This window comes from Capra hircus, chromosome 16, assembly GCF_001704415.2.
Source record: "Capra hircus breed San Clemente chromosome 16, ASM170441v1, whole genome shotgun sequence".
NCBI classification, from domain to species: domain Eukaryota; kingdom Metazoa; phylum Chordata; class Mammalia; order Artiodactyla; family Bovidae; genus Capra; species Capra hircus.
In genome coordinates, this window is record NC_030823.1 from 707,901 (window position 1) to 728,143 (window position 20,243).

The 20,243-nt window shown below is 42.1% G+C and overlaps 1 pseudogene; it reads right to left on the minus strand.

Annotated features, from left to right (window-relative positions):
• LOC102188066 lies at nucleotides 13,322-14,103 on the minus strand (annotated as a pseudogene).

A 20,243-nucleotide genomic window follows, 5' to 3' on the forward strand; every position in this document is an offset into this window, starting at 1 on the left:
AGAAATTCATCAAAGAAAATAATCTCCCCATGAAGTATGTATCCCAGATACCTGGCATCACAATCAGCTGAGGTGTTTGTTAAAATATAGATTCTCTAATATAATATTATAAATCAACTGTATACTAATATAAATACAAATTAAGTTCTTTTTAAAAAGTAGATTCCTCGTCTGGCCGCGGATCTGGCTCCTATGAAACCAAGCAGGACACTGGGGCTCGTGGCTACAGAAGCCTTTCTGTATCCCTGCTTTCTTGTTTGTAAGAAATACGCTTCAGCCTCCTTGACCATCCCTGAGTATTCAGACAGTTTCTAAGCAGCAAAAGGAGGGGCTGCAGAGACAAGGGAGGAGCAGCCAAGAAGCAATAGCGTGGCCTTGCGGCACAGTCCTGGTTCTACCTCAAGGAGTACACAAAGCAACTATCTTAACCTCTTCTACAGAACTAAATGGCAACCCAACCAGTATTCTTCCCTGGAGAATCCCATGGATGGAGGAGCCTGGTGGGCTACAGTCCACAGGGTCGCAAAGAGTCGGACATGACTGAGCAACTTCACTTCACATTACTAAAAGTCCCAAGTAATGGAAGATGTTAACTTCTTGACAAAGCTTTCTTCATTTCAGAGAGAAGGTCACAGTTTGATAACCTCAGGAACCACAGAAGCTCATAAAGAGAGCTGAGGCCAGATTAAAGAAATGCAGGCCCTGCACATACCCTGATCCTCATCTGCTAACACACCCTTGAACCATGGGTATAAAACTTCTCATCAAATGCCCCTTCGGTTGGGAGACACAGCTGTGAAGGCATTATTCTCCATTTCCCACTTTGCCTGGCAAAACAACAAAGTTATTCTTTTCTTCAGTTCAGTCACTCAGTTGTATCTAACTCTTTGTGATCCTATGGACTGCAGCATACCAGGCTTCCCTGTCCATCACCAACTCCCAGAGCTTACTCAAATTCATGTCCATCGAGTTGGTGATGCCATCCAACCATCTCATCCTCTGCCATCCCCTTCTTCTCCTGCCTTCAATCTTACCCAGCATCAGGGTCTCTTCCAATGAGTCAGTTTTTCTCATCAGGCGGCCAAAGTATTGGAGTTTCAGCTTTAACATCAGTCCTTCCAATGAAAATTCAGAACTGATCTCCTTTAGGATGGACTGGTTGGATCTCCCTGTAGTCCAGGGGGCTCTCAAATCTTCTCCAACAACACATCTCAAAGCATCAATTCTTTAGCACTCAGCTTGCCTTATGGTCCAACTCTCACATCCATAGATGACTACTGGAAAAACCACAGCTTTGACTAGATAGACCTTTGTTGGCAAAGTAATGTCTCTGCTTTTTAATATTCTGTCTAGGCTGGTCATAGCTTTTCTTCCAAGGAGCAAGTGTCTTTAAATTTCATGGCTGCAGTCACCATCTGTGGTGATTTTGGAGCCCCCAAAAATAAAGTCTGTCACTGTTTCCACTGTTTCCCCATCTATTTACCATGAAGTGATGGGGCCGGATGCCATGATCTTAGTGATCTTTCTGAACGTTGAATTTTAAGGCAACTTTTTCACTCTTCTCTTTCATTTTCATCAAGAGACTCTTTAGTTCTTCTTTGCTTTCTGCCATAAGGATGGTGTCATCTGCGTATCTGAGGTTATTGATATTTCTCCCAGCATTCTTGATTCCAGCTTGTGCTTCATCCAGCCCAGCATTTCTCATGATGTTCTCTGTACTGGGCTTCCCTGGTGGCTCAGACAGGAGACCTGGGTTCGATCCCTGGGTTGGGAAGATCTCCTGGAGAAGGGAATGGCAACCCACTCCAGTATTCTTCCCTAGAAAATTCCATGGACAGAGAAATCTGGCAGGCTACAGTCCATGGGGTCGCAAAGAGTCAGACACAACTGAGGGACTTTCACACATACACACACACTGCATATAAGTTAAATAAGCAGGGTGACAATATACAGCCTTGATGTACTCCTTTCCCGATTTGGAACAAGTCTGTTGTTCCATGTCCAGTTCCATGTCTAACTGTTGCTTCCTAACCTGCACACAGATTTCTCAGGAGGCAGGTAAACTGGTCTGGTATTCCCCTCTCTTTTAGAATTTTCCAGTTTGTTGTGATACACACAGTCAAAGGCTTTGGCATAGTCAATAAAGCAGAAGTAGATGTTTTTCTGGAACTCTCTGGCTTTTTTCAGTGATCCAACAGATATTGGCAATTTGATCTCTGGTTCCTCTGCCTTTTCTAAATCCAGCTTGAACATCTGGAAGTTCATGGTTCACGTACTGTTGAAGCCTGGCTTGGAGAATTTTGAGCATTACTTTGCTAGAAATGAGTGCAATTGTGTGGTAGTTTGAGCATTCTTTGGCATTGCCTTTCTTTGGGACTGGAATGAAAACTGACCTTTTCCAGTCCTGTGGCCACTGCTGAGATTTCCCAATTTGCTGGCATATTGAGGCAGTACTTTCACAGCATCATTTTTAGGATTTAAAATAGCCAACTGGAATTCCACCACCTCTTCTAGCTTTGTTTGTAGTGATGCTTCCTAAGGCCCACTTGACTTCATTCTACTTCACCCAAAACTCTATCTCTGAAATTTAACTTGGCTTTAGGACACAGGCCAAGTTTCGGCATCACCTTAAGTAGGGCATGGCATCTGGATTTTAACAACCTCCCTGAGTGAGACTGATGTTCACTAATGTTTAGGAACCTCTGTCCTAGAATTTGACAGTAGAGCTCCTTGGGACGAACCAACTTGCACCAACACTCAAGGTCTCATACCCATTCAAGAATGTGATAAAAGCAATGATATCTCTTCCCAGAAACATGTACATCAGTATCTACACACAAAAGATACGTGCCTTTCAAAGGCTTCATGAAAACTCTTCTGCAAACCCAGATTAAGACCGCCTGCCCTGGAGAATATAAAGGCCTGAAATGTCTTAAAGAGACAAGGAAAAATGTAACAAACAGCTTAAGGAAGTGGATCAGTGAAGGGAGCTAGTTACACAAATTCATTAAGATTCTGAAGTCAGGAAGGTTTGGGCCCAACCCTAGCTTGGTCATTTACCAACTATGTGACATCAGTCAAATTAATCTCACTAGGACTCAGTTTCTTCGTCTGTTCAGTGGGAAGACAGTATCTCTTAACAAGATTGAAAAGAGTTTTAAATGAGATGATATATCTGAAACACTTAGCATAATAACTGATGTGTAGTTGATGACAAAGAAGATATATCAATGGGTAGATAGGTCAGTAGGTCAGTAAATGATCAGGTTTTCTCCTACGAATTCCCATCAGGACTACGCTTACAGAGATTAGACGACAGTGAGGACACCTCCTCAAATCTCAACTGTCTGTCCTCCATTGTAGGGGAAACGTTTTCACTGGAAAGACTTTCCTCACCATTGATACGAAAATTAGCTTGCAAATGTGATGAGCACAGAGGAAACAAAGACTGTGGATAAGAAAATGTGATAAAAGCACAGAACCAGAGAGAACAAGCAGAAGAAAGAGTGTAAGTCTTCATAATTTTAGAGCTGAAGGAGACCCCAGGGATCAGCGGACAAGTCCATCATTAATAAGACCTTCTGATCAACCTTTTCTCTACATCTCTGTACCTTTTGCCAAAGATGATATTCACTTTGATGTTGCAAAGCCTTAGTTTGCTTTTTGTGTTTTCTCTCTTCATAAATGAATGTTCAGTTCCGTTTAGCCACTCAGTCGTGTCCGACTCTTTGCGACCCCATGAATTGCAGCTCGCCAGCCCTCCCTGTCCATCACCAACTCCCAGAGTTCACTCAGACTTACGTCCATCAAGTCAGTGATGCCATCCAGCCATCTCATCCTCTGTAAATAAATATTAGGTCATCCTTTTGTATAGGCAAATTGTTCTGACAAAAAGAACATTATAAATAATGAAAATATAAACAAATTCTCCCAACTCTAAAATTCTCTTTCTACTCAAACGTTTGATACAAGTAATTTAAGGACAATGGAATTCCTCAAGTGCAGAGGAGAACAGAGTTCATCCTTCCACTGGCAGAGAGAAAGAACTGTCTCCCTGCTCAGCCTGGGGGACAGGAGTCACCACGCTCTAGTGAGGGCAAGGCACTCATTGTCCCTCTTTTGAGACAGCTTGGCACTGAAGCCGAAAGCTGACTCCTCTTTCCTGAAAGTCTTGATAGGAAACTATGGGGGTTGTGCTTCCAGCTGCCCCACCATCTCCTGAGACCTTTGAGCCTCTAGCAACTAAATTCCAGGCTTTTGCGGGGACTGAGCCAGGGGGACGGGCTGAAGGACCAGAGCCCAGGCAGGACACTCTGCAACAATGACGATGGGTGAGGGATCATGTCCCACATGACTGTTTCCGCTGGCGCCACGTGGGCGTGCCTTGCAGGTGTTACCCGAAAACTGGGTTCACCTACTGATGGGTGTCAAGCTGAAAGACACAACCAAGCCAAAGACTGGGAGAAGGAAAGATTTATTATTTGCAGCAAGTAAGGAGAACACCACTTCCCAGGTGGCACTAGTGGTGAAAAAAAAATGCCTGCCTACGCAGCAGATGTGAGAGATGTGGGTTTGATCCCTGGGTTGGGAAGATCCCCTGCAGGAGGGCTTGGAAACCCATTCCAGTATTCTTGCCTGGAGAACCCATGGACATAGGAACCTGGTGGGCTACATTCCATAGAGCTGCAAAGAGCTGGACACAACTGAAGTGACTGAACACACACAAGGAGAACACAGTCTCTTTCCCAAAGCAATGTCTCCCTAGTAGCAAAATTGTGGAACTTTTCAGCTAAGGGTACATGCATATTCATGAAGGGGTTTGAGTGGTGTGTACATATTTATGAAGGGGATTGATTAGGAGAATGAAGTATAATTGGGGCCAATCTACAAGTGCCCAAGCTCCAGCTGATTGAAGTTTGAGAGTCAGCAGCAGCAGCATCTTTTTGTTGTCCTTCAGTCGCTCAGACATGTCCAACTCCTTGCAACCCCATGGGCTACAGCACGCCAGGCTATCTTGTCCTTCCCTATCTCCTGGAGTTTGCTCAAACATGGACATGAGTCCATTGAGTCATTGATGCCATCCAACCATCTCATCCTCTGTCACCCCCTTCTTTTGCCTTCAGTCTTTCCCAGCACCAGGATCTTTTCCTATATGTCAGCTCTTCGCATCAGGTGGCCAAAGTATTAAAGCTTTAGATTCAGCATCAGTCCTTCCAATGAATATTCACAGTTGATTTCCCTTAGGATTGACTGGTTTACTCTCCTTGCTGTCCAAGGGACTCTCAAGAGTCTTCTCCAGCACCACAGTTTAAAAATCAATTCTTTGGCACTCAGCCTTCTTTATGGTCTAACTCTTAAATCAATATTCAACTACTGGAAAAAATTTGACAATACTACTTTGACTATACGGACCTTTATTGGCAAAGGAATGTCTCTGCTTTTTAATTCCAGCTGTTTAGGTTTGGCATAGCTTTTCTTCCAAAGAGCAAGCATCTTTTAATCTCACGACTGCAGTCACCATCCACTGTGATTTTGGAGCCCAAGAAAATAAAGTCTGTCACTGTTTCCATCATTTCCACATCTATTTGCCATGAAGTGATGGGACCAGATGCCATGATCTTAGTTTTTTGAATGTTGACTTTTAAGCCAGCTTTTTCACTTCCCTCTTTCGCCTTCACCAAGCAACTCTTCAGTTCCTCTTTGGCTTCTGCCATAAGGGTGGTGTCATCTGCATGTCTGAGGTCATTGATATTTCTCCTGGCAATCTTGATTCCAGCTTGAGCTTCAATCAGCCTAGCATTTCACATGGTGAACTCTGCTGATAAGTTAAATAAGCAGGGTGACAATACACAGCCTTGATGTACTCCTTTCCCAATTTGGAACCAGTCTGCCATGTCTGAGTCTAACTGTTCCTTCTTGACCTGCATACAGATTTCTCAGGAGGCAGGGGAGGTGGTCTGATATTCCCATCTCTTGAAGAATTTTCCAGTTTGTTGTGATCTACATAGTCAAAGGCTTTAACGTAGTCAATGAAGCAGAAGTAAATGTTTTCCTATCATCTTTTAGGTTCCAGTTGATCTGGTGGTTGAGTACTTGAGGCAGGTTTAAATTCTCCGAAAGAGTTCAAGAAAATGTTTTGGGCTAATTTTTAAAATTGAAACAGAACTAGGGGTCTTTACAACTGATTTATTATCTTTGCTATTGTTACTTTGGGCTTCCCTGGTAGCTCAGTAGTAAAGAATCAGCTTGCCAGTGCAGGAGATGTAAGAGATGTGAGTTTGATCCCCAGGTTGAAAAGATTCCCTGGAGAAGGAAATGGGACTCATTCTATTATTCTTGCTTAGGAAATCCCATGAACAGAGGAGCTTGGCAGGCTGCAGTCCACAGGGTCACAAAAGAGCTGGAGAGGATTTAACAACTAAGAAACAACAAAAAATTGTTACATATTTTGCCTGATAACATTCATTTGCTCTTTTCTGCCCTTGTTGTTGTTGTTTTAGTGATAAATTGACTTCCACTAAGCCTTGACCCTCAGTATAGGCTCATTGTAACACATCAAACAAGCTAAATGAAATGTAAAGACACCACGACAGTTCCAAGGCAGACCATAAAGTCCAACAAGTGGGCAATGGCCCAATTCCTAGAAATCCCCTTCCCCAAAATAGCTGGAATACTCCTCCTACTCATTAGCCATGAAATTACCCACGCCTATTAAAACTGACAGCCTCATACCCTAGGACCAGTCTCACCTTCTGAGCTGAACTTCTGAGCTGTGGAGTGTGTTTCTCTCTAAATAAATCCACTTCGTACCTGTCACTGTGTCTTTCACTGAATTCTTTCTGCAACAAGACATCAAGAACCTGAGCTTCATTAAGTCCTAAGATCAGCTGTGTGATCTCAGTTAAAAGAACATGGATTCAAGCCCCAATCCAAACAGGTCAGCTGTGGGTGGTAGATGCTCTAAGATTCAGGGCTTTTCAGTGAGCTGCTGAGAAATGTTCCTGGTGTCAATATTTTTCAAGAAGAAAAGTCTGTCAAATATGTAGTACACTGCTGACGTCCAAGCCTATGGGGTAATTTATTAACTTATTTAAATATAATGATCTCATTGTTCATGCCAGGTGCTGGGTTAGATGCTGCAGGGGCCAAGATGATTAAGATATGGCTTCTACTCACATCTTGGGAAGATGGAAACTTAAGAGCTTTACTTCAAGACAATGAAGTAAAGGTTGCAATTATTAGGCAAAAAAGAACTCGATAGTTCACAGAATCTAGGAAAGACTAAAAAGTAAGCCATGGCCTAGACAGGGACGTCTCACGGACAGTTGGAGTCTGCAATTGAACACTGTTAGAACGGTCTCCCTCTCTCGTCTCTGGTTCTGCCTGTATATCCAACTTATTCTCTCCCTGAAGACCAGTCCTAGGACTTCCCTGGCGGTTCAGTGGTTAAGAATCTGCCCGCCAATGCAGGGGACATGGGTGCAACCCATGGTCAGGCACCCAAGATCCCACTTGCTGCAGGGCAACTAAGCCCCTCTGCAGTTACTGAGCCTGCACTCTAGAGCCATGTCCACGTGTAGAGTCTTCTCTTGTGTTGTTGGAAGTGGGTGTTTGCTGTGACCAGTGTGTTCTCTTGGCAAAACACTGTGAGCCTTTGCCCTGCTTCATGTACTCCAAGGGCAAACTTACCTGTTGTTCCAGGTTTCTCTTGACTTCCTACTTTTGCATTTCAATCCCCTATGATGAAAAAGACATCATTTTTGGTGTTAGTTCTAGAAAGGCTTGTGGGTCTTCATAGAACCATCCGATGTCAGCTTCTTTGGGATTAGTGGTTGACTTGGATTACTGAGATGTTAATGGTTTGCCTTGGAAACAAACTGAGATCATTCTGTCATTTTTGAGACTGTACCCAAGTACTGCATTTTGGACTCTTTTGTTGACTATGAGGGCTGCTCCATTTCTTCTAAGGGATTCTTTCCCATAGTGTAGATATAATCATCATCTGAATTAAATGTGTCCATTCCCACCCATTTCAGTTCACTGATTCCTGACTGCCTTGCCATCTCCTGCTTGACCACAGTCAATTGACCTTGACTCACGGCTCTAACATTCCAGGTTCTTAAGCAGTGCTGTTCTTTACAGCACTGAACTTCACTTTCACCAGCAGACACATCCACCACTGGGCATCATTTTGCTTTGGCTCAGCCTCTTCATTTCTCCTGGACTATTTCTGTGCTCTTCCACAGCAGCATATTGGACACCTACTGACCAAGTGGGGTCATCTTTCAGTGTCCTATCTTTTTGCCTTTTCATACTGTTCATGGGGCTCTCAAGGCAAGAATACTGAAGTGGTTTGCCATTCCCTTCTCCAGTGGACCAGCTTTTGTCAGAACTCTCCACCGTGACCCGTCCATCTTGGGTGGCCCTACATGGCATGGCTCATAGCTTCATTGAGTTACACAAGAATGTGATCCCTGTGATCATTTTGGCTCATTTTCTGTGACTGTGGCTTTCATTCTGGAGGCCATGGGACTGTAGTCTTGCTTCTTCTGTGTGCCCTCAATGGATGAGGATAAGAGGCTTGTGCAAGCTTCCTGGTGGGAGGCACAGGCTGCGGGGAAAACTGGGTCTTCCTCTGGTGGGCAGGGACATGCTTAGTAAAACTTGAATCCAATTTTCTGCTGATGTGTGGGGCTGTGCTCCCTGCCTGTTGTTTGGCCTGAGGCGGCCTAGTCCTAGACCCTGCAGTCTCCATGGTAAGGCAGCAGGCTCTGTGGCAGGGCTAAGGGCAACCTCCTCCAAGAAGACTTATGCCTCCCAGGACTGCTGCTGCCAGAGCCCTGTCCCTGCAGCAGGCCACTGTCAGCCCACGCCTCTGCAGGAGGCCCTCAGACACCGCAGGCAGGGCTGTTCAGTCTCCCGTGGGGTCGCTGCTCCCCTCCCTTGGTCCTGGGGCACGCAAGGCTTTGTATGGCATGCTGCTCGACAACTCATCAACTTATGGAGAGGGGGTGGTCAAATTAAGTGCTGCGTGTAAAACACTCAGAACAGTGATGGATGCACAGAAAGACCGCAGTCAAGGTTGGCTGTGTTATTTACATACACAGGATACAAATTCAGCTGCTATAACAAAGGCCATGATAATAGTGACTTCACCAAAGGAGAGCTCTAGAATACGCAGTCCAGGACTAAATTTGGCGGTTTTGCAGAGCAGCACAGACTCATCCTGCTTTGTCACTCTGCCATGCTCAACATGCGGCTTCCATCTCAAGATCTACGCCGATTCCTCCAGCTCCTGCCATCACAGGCACATTCTGGTCAGAGTGAAGTGGGGAAAGGGATGCAGAATATATGCCTTTCCCTTCAGGAAACCACCCTGAAGTGGCGCGCGTTCCTTCTACTCACATTCCACTGGCTAAAACTTAACCCTAAAGCCACAGCTCGGAGCAAGGGAGGCTGGAAGATGTGATCTGGAGCTGACAAACCAGGTACCTCATGAGCTGGCATAAGAACTCCTGAAATCCTGAGTTTAATTACTAAAAAAAGGGATGGATACGTTTTTAGGGACAGTCAGCAAAAACAAGACTAGGAGCTGACTGTGGCTCAGATCATGAACTCCTTACTACAAAATTCAGACTTAAATTGAAGAAAGTAGAGGAAACCACTAGACCATTCAGGTATGACCTAAATCAAATCCCTAGGATTACACAGTGGAAGTGACAAATAGATTCAAGGGATTATATCTGATAAACAGAGTGCATGAAGAACTGAGGATGGAGGTTCATGACGTTGTACAAGGAGGCAGTGATCAAGACCATCTGCAAGAAAAAGAAATGCGAAAGGCAAAATGGTTGTCTGAGGAGGCCTTACAAATAGCTGAGAAAAGAAGAGAAGTTAAACGCAAAGGAGAAAAGAACATATACCCATATGAAAGCAGAGTTCCAAAGAATAGCAAGGGTAAATCAGAAAGCCTTCCTCACTGATCAATTCAAAGAAATAGAGGAAAACAATAGAATGGGAAAGACTAGAGATGTCTTCAAGAAAATTCAAGATACCAAGATACGCTTCATGCAAAGATGAGCACAATAAAGGACAGAGTGGTACAGACCCAACAGAAGCAGAAGATATTAAGAAGAAGAGGCAAGAACACACAGAAGAACTATACAAAAAAGATCTTTATGATCCAGATAACAACGATGGTGTGATCACTCACCTAGAGCCAGACATCCTGAAATGCAAAGTCAAGTGGGCCTTAGGAAGCATCACTACAAACAAAAGTCGTGGAGGTGATGGAATTCCAACTGAACTATTTCAAATGCTTAAAGATGATGCTGTGAAAGTGCTACACTCAGTATGCCAGGAAATCTGGAAAAGGTCAGTTTTCATTCCAATCCCAAAGAAAGGCAATGCCAAAGGATGTTCAAACTACCACACAGTTGTACTCATCTCACATGCTAGTAAAGTAATGCTCAAAATTCTCCAAACCAGGATTCAACAGTACGTGAACCATGAACTTCCAGATGTTCAAGCTGGATTTAGAAAAGGCAGAGGAACCAGAGATCAAATTGCCAATATCTGTTGGATCATTGAAAAAGCAAGAGAGTTCCAGAAAAACATCTACTTCAGCTTTATTGGGTATGTCAAAGCCTTTAACTGTGTGGATCTTTAACAAACTATGGAAAATTCTAAAAGAGATGGGAATACCAGACCACTTTATCTGCTTCCTGAGAAATCTGTATGCAGGTCAAGAAGCAACAGTAAGAACCAGACATGACAACAGACTGGTTCCAAATAGGGAAAGAAGTACGTCAAGGCTGTATATTGTCACCCTGCTTATTTAGCTCCTATGCAGAGTACATCATGCAAAATGCCAGGCTAGATGAAGTACAAGCTGGAATCAAGATTGCCAGGAGAAATATCAATCACCTCAGATATGCAGATGACACCACCTTTACGGCAGAAAGCGAAGAGGAACTGAAGAGCCTCTTGATGAAAGTAAAAGAGGAGAGAAAAAACTGGCTTAAAACTCAACATTCAAAAAACTAAGATTATGGTATCTGGTCCCATCACTTCATGGCAAATAGATGGGGAAACAATGGAAACAGTGACAGACTTTATTTTTCAGGGCTCCAAAGTCATTGCAGATGTGACTGCAGCCATAAATTAAGATGCTTGCTCCTTGGAAGAAAAGCTATGACCAACCTAGACAGCATATTATAAAGAGAGGCATTACTTTACGGACAAAGGTCCTTCTAGTCAAAGCATGGTTTTTCTAGTAGTCATGTATGGATGTGAGAGTTGGACTATAAAGAAAGCTGAGTGCTTGGAGAATTGATGCTTTTGAACTGTGGTGTTGGAGAAGACTCTTGAGAGTCCCTTGGACTGCAAGGAGATCCAATCAGTCCATCCTAAAGGAAATCCATCCTGAATATTCAACGGAAGGACTGATGCTGAAGCTGAAACTCCAACACTTACTGGAAAAACCCTGATGCTGGGAAAGATTGAAGTCAGGAGGAGAAGGGGACAACAGCAGATAAGATGGTTGGATGCCATCACCAACTCAATAGAAATGAGTTTGAGTAAACTCCAGAAGTTGGTGATGGACAGGGAAGCCTGGCATGCTGCAATCCATGGGGTTGCAAAGAGTCAGATGTGACTGAGTGACTGAACTGAACTTATCGACAGTAATCATGCCTTGATATGCAGTTGTTTCTTCTGTTGCATTTCACAGAGCCAGAACTTCCCAGAGTTAGTTCCTGCAAATTCTCTGATCTCTAAAGGTAAAATAGAAATGTGGGAGAGCTTGGGGGTAGTTCTCCAGGGACAGAACACTGTTCTGAGGGTTGGGGGAGGTTGCAGTATTCCCTCCCCGCCCACCATGCTCTTCTTGTCTCAGCCTTTGACCACTGAGCTTCTGAATATGCCTCCTTTCCCACACACCCCAAACTCTTTTGTTCCCCAGTTCAGCTGACTCATGTCCAGACTTCTTTCTCTCTCTTTTTTTGAATTTCATTTTTTCTTTTTCTTCCAGTTTTGTTGGGTTATAGATGACATACAGCACTATGTAAGTTTAAGGTATACAGCATACTAATCTGACTAACATACATTATGAAATGATTATCACAATAACTTTAGTGAACATCCTTCATCTCAAATAGACACAAGATTAAAGAAATAGAAAAAAACATATATTTTTCCTTGTAATGAAAACTCTTAGGATTTCCTCTTTTAACTTTCATATATAGCATGCTGCTGCTGCTGCTGCTAAGTTGCTTCAGTTGTGTCTGACTCTGTGTGACCCCCATAGACGGCAGCCCACCAGGCTCCGCCGTCCCTGGGATTCTCCAGGCAAGAACACTGGAGTGGGTTGCCATTTCCTTCTCCAACGCATGAAAGTGAAAAGTGAAAGTGAAGTTGCTCAGTCGTGTCCAACTCTTAGCGATCCCATGGACTGCAGCCTACCAGGTTCATCTGTCCATGGGATTTTCCAGGCAAGAGTACCGGAGTGGGGTGCCATTGCCTTCTCCATCATACTACAGTGTTAATCATATCTATCATGTTGTACATTGCATCACTATTATGTATTTATCTCTCTTTTTTAATTAATTTATTTTTTAATTGAAGGATAATTACTTTACAAAATTTTGTTGTTTTCTGTCAAACCTCAACATGAATCAGCCATAGGTATTCATATGTCCCCTCCCTTTTGAAACTCCCTCCCATCTCCCTCCCATTCCACCCCTTTAGGTTGATACAGAGCCCCTGTTTGAGTTCCCTGAGACATACAGCAAATTCCGATTGGCTATCTATCTTTTATCTATATGGTAAGTGAAAGAGGAGAGTGAAAAAGTTGGCTTAAAAAAAAAACTAAGTTCATAGCATCCAGTCCCATCACTTCAAGGCAAATAGATGGAGATACAGTGGAAACAGTGGCAGACTTTATTCTTTTGGGCTCCAAAATCACTGCAGATGGTCACTATAGCCAGGAAATTAAAAGACACGTACTCCTTAGAAGGAAAGTTATGACCAACCTAGACAGCATATTATTTTTTTTTTTAAATACAAGGATACGTGTGCTTTATTGCTTACGCTGCACGTTCAAGTGAACACAGTAAACCCCCTTTAAAAAGTAAGGCACGTGAGTGGCCTTCTGTGCAAGTTCCCTATTATTTGAAGTTCCTATTGGCTAATGAAGCATTTCACTCCAGAACTAGAGCTGTCTGAAAAAGCACATGATAAGTTTTTTGCAAGCAGAATACCTGAAACATTATTATATGTTACCTCATGGCACAATTAAACAGCCTCATATCAAATGTCTGTATCTGAGGAAAGATATAACTATTGTTACAACTGGGAAACGTTAACCACCTTATCCACATATATACAGTTGGGTCCCCAAATAGTAGTTATACAAAGTCTAAAGAAAGAGCAGTGTCTAACTGCACTGGTGCTTGTTTCATTAAAGGTAGGAGATTTGGCATTTTCAGTCTTTTTTCCCGTTAGTCATGCTGGTGTCTGCAGAAAGGCAGGGTCATACGATGCTGAAGACCATGGACAGATACTGTTCATATGACACTTGGATCCAGCCGTCCTGGTCTGTATCGTAGCGTCTGAATATATCTGTCAACCTCTACAGCACGATGCAGCCCTGGATGAAGTCGTCGAAGGCGATCTGCCCCCGGCCTTGTCGGTCGAACTTCCGAATGAGGATGTCGTGAAACTGATCAGAGAGCCGGTACCCGAAACCTGAGAGGGCTTGCTTGAGCTCGTTCTTGTCGATCATGCCCGAGTTGTCCCTGTCGTAGGTACGGAAGACGTTCTGCCAGTCCGTGATGTACTTCCAGACGCCAGCGAACTCACTGAAGTTCACGCCGGCCTTGTTGTCTCTGTCAAACATGGATATGATCGATCGGACAGTCACTGGGTTAAATGGAGTCCAGGTGCCATTGGACAGTGCTTGCTGAAGCTCGTTGTCAGATATCACACCGCTCCTGTCCTTATCAACCCACAGGAAGCTCTGGTCCGGCAGCGCGGCGCCCCCGGCAGGGCCGGCGCCGGGCCCGGGCGGTACGGGTAGGCGGCCATGGGCCGAGGCGCAGCAGGGCAGAGGTGCGGCTGAGGGGCGGCCGGGAAGCGGGCGGCGTCAGGTGGCTCCACTTCCGCCTCGGCGAGGGCGAGGCCGGGCGCCTAGACAGCATATTCAAAAGCAGAGACGTTACTTTGCCAACAAAGGCCCGTCTAGTCAAGGCTATGGTTTTTCCAGTAGTCATCTATGGATGTGAGAGTTGGGCTATAAAGCAAGCTGAGTGCCAAAGAATTGATTCTTTTGAACTGTTGTGTTGGAGTCCCTTGGACTGCAAGGAGATCCAACCAGTCCATCCTGAAGGAAATCAGTTCTGAATTTTCATTGGAAGGGCTGATGTTGAAGCTGAAACTCCAATACTTTGGCCACCTGATGCGAAGAACTGACTCATTGGAAAAGACCCTGATGCTGGGAAAGATTGAAAGCGGGAGGAGAAGAGAACAACAGAGGATGAGATGGTTGGATGGCATCACCTACTCAGTGGACATGAGTTTGAGCAGACTCCAGGAGCTGGTGATGGACAGGGAGGCAGGGTGTGCTGCGGTCCATGAGGTCACAAAGAGTCAGATACGACTGAGCTACTGAACTAAACTAAACTGAATATATGTTTCCATGTTACTCTCTCCATGCATCTCACCCTCTCCTCCCCTCTCCCCATGTCCATAAGTCTATTCTCTATGTCTGCTTCTCCATTGCTGCCCTGCAAATAAATTCTTCAGTTCCATTTTTCTAGATTCTGTACATATGCGTTAGTATACCATATTTATCTTTCTCTTTCTGACTCACTTCACTCTGTATAATAGGCTCTAGGTTCATCCACCTCGTTATAACTGACTCAAATGGGTTCCTTTTGAGTCACTAGCTGAGTGATACTCCATTGTGTATGTACCACAGCTTCCTTATCCATTCATCTGTCGATGGACATCCAGGTTGCTTCCATGTTCTGGCTATTGTAAATAGTGCTCCAGTGAACAATGGAATACATGTGTCTTTTTCAATTTTGGTTTCCTCAGGGTATATGCCTAGGAGTGGGGTTGCTGGGTCATATGGTGGCTTTATTCCTAGTTTTTTAAGGAATCTCCATACCATCTTCCAGAGTGCCTGTATCAGTTTACACCCTACCAACAGTGCAAGAGTGTTCCCTTTTCTCCACAGCCTCTCCAGCATTTATTGTTTGTAGACTTTTGGTGAGGGCCATTCTGACCGGTGTGAGGTGATATCTCATTGCAGTTTTGATTTGCATTTCTCTAATAATGAGCGATGTTTAGCATCTTTTCATGTGTTTGTTAGCCATCTGTATGTCTTCTTTGGAGAAATGTCTATTTGGGTCTTTTGCCCACTTTTTGACTGGGTTGTTTGTTTTTCTGGTATTGAATTTTATGAGCTGCTTGTATATTTTGGAAATTAGTCCTTTGTCAGTTGTTTCATTTGCTATTATTTTCCTCCATTCTGAGGGCTGTCTTTTCACCTTGCTTATAGTTTCCTTTGTTGTGCAAAATCTTTTAAGTTTAATCAGGCCCCACTTGTTTACTTTTGTTTTTATTTCCATTACTTTAGGAGGTGGGTCACAGAGGATCTTGCTTTGATTTAGTTCATCGAGTATTCTGCCTATATTTTCCTCTAAGAGTTTTAAAGTTTCTGGTCTTGCCTTTAGGTCTTTAATAATCCATTTTGAGTTTATCTTTGTGTATGGTGTTAGTAAGTGTTCTAATTTCATTTTTTTACGGGTAGCTGCCCAGTTTTCCCAGCACCATTCACTGAAAAGGCTGTTTTTGCCCCATTGTATATTCTTGCCTCCTTTGTCAAAAATAAGGTACCCATAAGTGCATGGGTTTCTTTCTGGGTTTTCTATCTTGTTCCATCTATATTTCTGTTTCTGTGCCAGTATCATGCTGTCTTGATGACTGTTGCTTTGTAGTATAACCTGAAGTCAGGAAGGTTGATTCCTCCAGCTTGATTCTTCTTTCTCAAGATTACTTTGGCTATTCGGTGTCTTTTGTGTTTCCATATGGATTATGAAACTTTTTGTTCTAGTTCTGTGAAAAATGCCATTGGTAATTTGATAGGGATCGCATTGAATCTGTAGATAGCATTTAGTAGCATAGTCATTTTCACAATATTGATTCTTCCTACCCCAGAACATGGGATAACTCTTCATCTGTTAATGTCATCTTTGATTTCTTTCATCAGTGTCTTATAATTTTCTGTGCACAGTTCTTTTGTCTCCTCAGGTAAATTTATTTCTAGATATTTTATTCTTTTTGTTGCTATGGTGAAAGGGATTGATTCCTTAATTTTTCTTTCTGACTTTTCATTGTTAGTATATAGGAATGCAAGTGATTTCTGTGTATTGATTTTGTATCCTGTGACTTTGCTAAATTCACTGATTAGCTCTAGTGATTTTCTGATACTATCTTTAGGGTTTTCTATATATGGTACCATGTCATCTGCAAACAGTGAAAGCTTTGCTTCTTTTCTGATCTGGATTCCTTTTATTTCTTTTTCTTCTCTGATTGCTGTAGCAAGGACTTCCAAAGCTACATTGAGTAATAGCAGTGAAAATGGACACCCTTGTCTTGTTCCTGATCTTAAGGGGAATGCTTTCAGTTTTTCCCCATTGAGAATAATGTTTGCTGTTAGGTTTATCATATATGGCCTTTACTGTGTTGAGGTAAGTTCCTTCTATGCCCAGTTTTTGAGGAGTTTTAATCATAAATGGGTGTTGATCTTTGTCAAAGGCTTTTTCTACATCTATTATCATGTGGTTTATATCCTTCAATTTTTTTAATATGGTGTATCACACTGATTGATTTGTGTACAGTGAAGAATCCTTGCATCCCTGGAATAAACCCAACTTGATCATGGTGTATGAGCTTGTTAGCTGTTTGCTAAAATTTTGTTAAGGATTTTTGTACCCACGTTCAATAGTGATATTGGACTATAGCTTTCTTTTTGTATGTTGTCGTTGTCTGGTTTTGGTATCAGGGTGATGGTGACCTCATAGAATGAGTTCAGAAGTATTCCTTCCTCTGCAATTTTTTTGAAAGCATTTCAGAAGGATGGGCATTAGATCTTCTCTACATGTTTGATAGAATTCTCCTGTGAAGCCATGTAGTTCTGGGCTTTTGTTTTGGGGGAAATTTTTTTTATCACAGCTTCAATTTCAGTGCTTGCAATTGGATTGTTCAAATTTCTACTTCTTGCTTCAGTCTTGGAATATTCAACTTTTCTAAGAATCTGTTCATTTCTTCCAGGTTATCCATTTTCTTGTCATACCGTTGTTCATAATAGTCTCTTATAATCTTTTGTATTTCTGCGTTGTCTGTTGTAACCCCTCCTTTTTCATTTCTAATTTTGTTGATTTGATTCTTCTCTCTTTTTCTAGATGAGTCTGGCTAAAGGCTTGTCAATTTTGTTTATCTTCCCAAGGAACCAGCTTTTTTTTTAATTAATCTTTGCTATTGTTTCTTTCATTTCTTTTTCATTTATTTCTGCTCAGATGTTTATCATTTCTTTCCTTCTGCTAATTTTTGGGGGGTTTTTGGTTCTTCTTTTTCCAGTTGTTTTAGGTGTAAAGTTAGGTTGTCTATTCTATATTTTTCTTAATTCTTGAGGTAGGATTGTTATAAACTTCCATCTTAGAATTGCTTTTGCTGCATCCCATAGGTTTTGAGTTGTCATATTTTCATTGTCATTTGTTTCTAGAAGTTTTTTGATTTCCCTTTTGATTTCTTCAGTGACCTGTTGGTTATTTAGAAAAGTACTGTTTAATCTCCATGTTTTTGTGTTTTTTACAGTTTATTTTCTTGTAACTGATATTTAGTCTCATAGCATTGTGGTTGGGAAACATGCTTGATATGATTTCAGTTCTCTTAAATTTACAGAGGTTTGATTTGTGACCCAAGATGTCATCTTTCCTGAAGAATGTTCCTCGTGCACTTGAGAAGAAGGTGGATTCTTCTGCATTTGGATAGAATGTCCTGAAGATATCAGGGAGATCCATCTCATCTAATGTATCATTTAAGACTTGTGTTTCCTTACTAATTTTCTGGGTTGATGATCTGTCCATTGGTGTTAGTGTGGTATTAAAGTCACCTACTATTACTGTGTTACTGTCAATTTCTCCTTTTATGTCTGTTAGTGTTTGTCTTATGTATTGAGGTGCTCTCATGTTGGGTGCATAGTTATTTACAATTGTTATTTCTTCCTTTTGGATTGATCCCTTGGTCGTTATGCAGTGTCCTTCTTTATCTCTTATAATCTTCTTTATTTTAAGATCTATTTTTTCTGATATGAGGATTGCTACTCCAGCTTTCTTTTGCTTCCCATTTTCATGGAATATATTTTTCCATCCTTTCACTTTCAGTCTATATGTGTCTTTAGGTCTGAAGTGGGTTTCTTGTAGACAGCGTTATATATGGGTCTTGTTTTTGTATCCATTCAGCCAGTCTGTGTCTTTTGGTTGGAGCATTTAATCCATTTACATTTAAAGTAATTATTGATGTATATGTTCCTATTGCCACTTTCTTAATTGTTTGGGGTTTGATTTTGTAGATCTTTTTCTTCTCTTGTACTTCTTGACTATGTAAGTCCCTTCAACATCTGTCGTAAAGCTGGTTTGGTGGTACTGAATTCTCTGAACTGCTTTTGTCTGAAAAGCTTTTGATTTCTCCATCAATTTTGAATGAGATCCTTGCCAGGCACAGTAATCTTGGTTGTAGGTTTTTCCCTTTCAGCACTTTAAATATACCCTGCCGTTCCCTTCTGGCCTGCAGAGCTTCTGCTGAAAGATCAGCTGTATGGGGTTTCCCTTGCATGTTACTTTTGCGTTTCCCTTGCTGCTTTTAATATTCTCCTTTGTGTTTAGTCTTTGTTAGTTTGGTTACTGTGTGTCTTGGCGTGTTTCTCCTTGGGATAAACCCAAGGGTTTATCCTGATGGGACTCTCTGCACCTCTTGGACTTGATTCACTATTTCCTTTCCCATGTTGGAGAAATTTTCAACTATAATCTCTTCAAATTTTTTCTCATACCCTTTCTTTTTCTCTTCTTCTTCTGGGATCCCTATAATTCAAATGGTGGTGCATTTGATGTTGTCCCAGAGGTCTCTGAGACTATCCTCTCAGTTCTTGTCATTCTTTTTACTTTATTCTGCTCTTCAGAAGTTATTTCCACCATTTCATCTTCCAGCTCACTGATTCATTCTTCTGCTTCAGATATTCTGCTGTTGATTCCTTCTAGAGTATTTTTAATTTCAGTAGTTGTTTTGTTTGTCTCTGTATGTTTATTCTTTAATTCTTCTAGGTCTCTGTTAATTGACTCTTGCATTTTCTCCATTCTGTTTTCAAGGTTTTTTTTTTTAATCATCTTTATTATCCTTATTCTGAATTCATTTTCAGGTAGTTTGTCTATTTCTTCTTCATTTATTTCGACTTCTGTATTTCTAGCTTGTTCCTTCATTTGTTCAGTATTTCTCTGCCTTTTCATTGTGGGTGTTTTTTGTTTTTTGTTTTTTTTCCAACTTACTGTGTTTGAGGTATCCTTTTCCCAGGCTTCAAGGTTGAATTTTTTCTTTCTTTTGGTTTCTGCCCTCATAAAGTTGGTGCAGTGGATTGTGTAAGCTTTATATAGGGTGAGATTTGTGCTGAGTTATTTTTTGTTTTTTGGTTTTTTCCCTCTAATGGGCAAGGCTGCGTGAGGTGGTACCCCTGTCTGCTGATGACTGGGTTTGTATTTTTGTCTTGTTTGTTGTTTAGATGAGGCGTCCTGCACAGGGTGCTACTGGTGGATGGGTGATGCTGGGTCTTATATTCCAGTGGTTTCCTTTGTGTGAGTTCTCATATCTGATCCTCCCGAGGGTTAGCTCTCTGGTATCTAGGGTCTTGGAGTCAGTGCTCCCACTCCAAAGGCGCAGGGTTTGATCTCTGGTCAGGAACAAAGATTCCACAAGTGGTTTGTTATGGCATTAAGTGAGATTAAAACAAATACCCAAAGACAAGAAACCAAAGATGAACCCCAGACAAGTGGCAGTTACAAAATCAGGCAAATAATAATTAAAATAATGGAATATACACACATACATATGCACACTAAAATCAAAACAGTCCAACAAAATAAAGTACAATAGATTGACCAGGTGAACAAAGGAAACCAAAGATTACA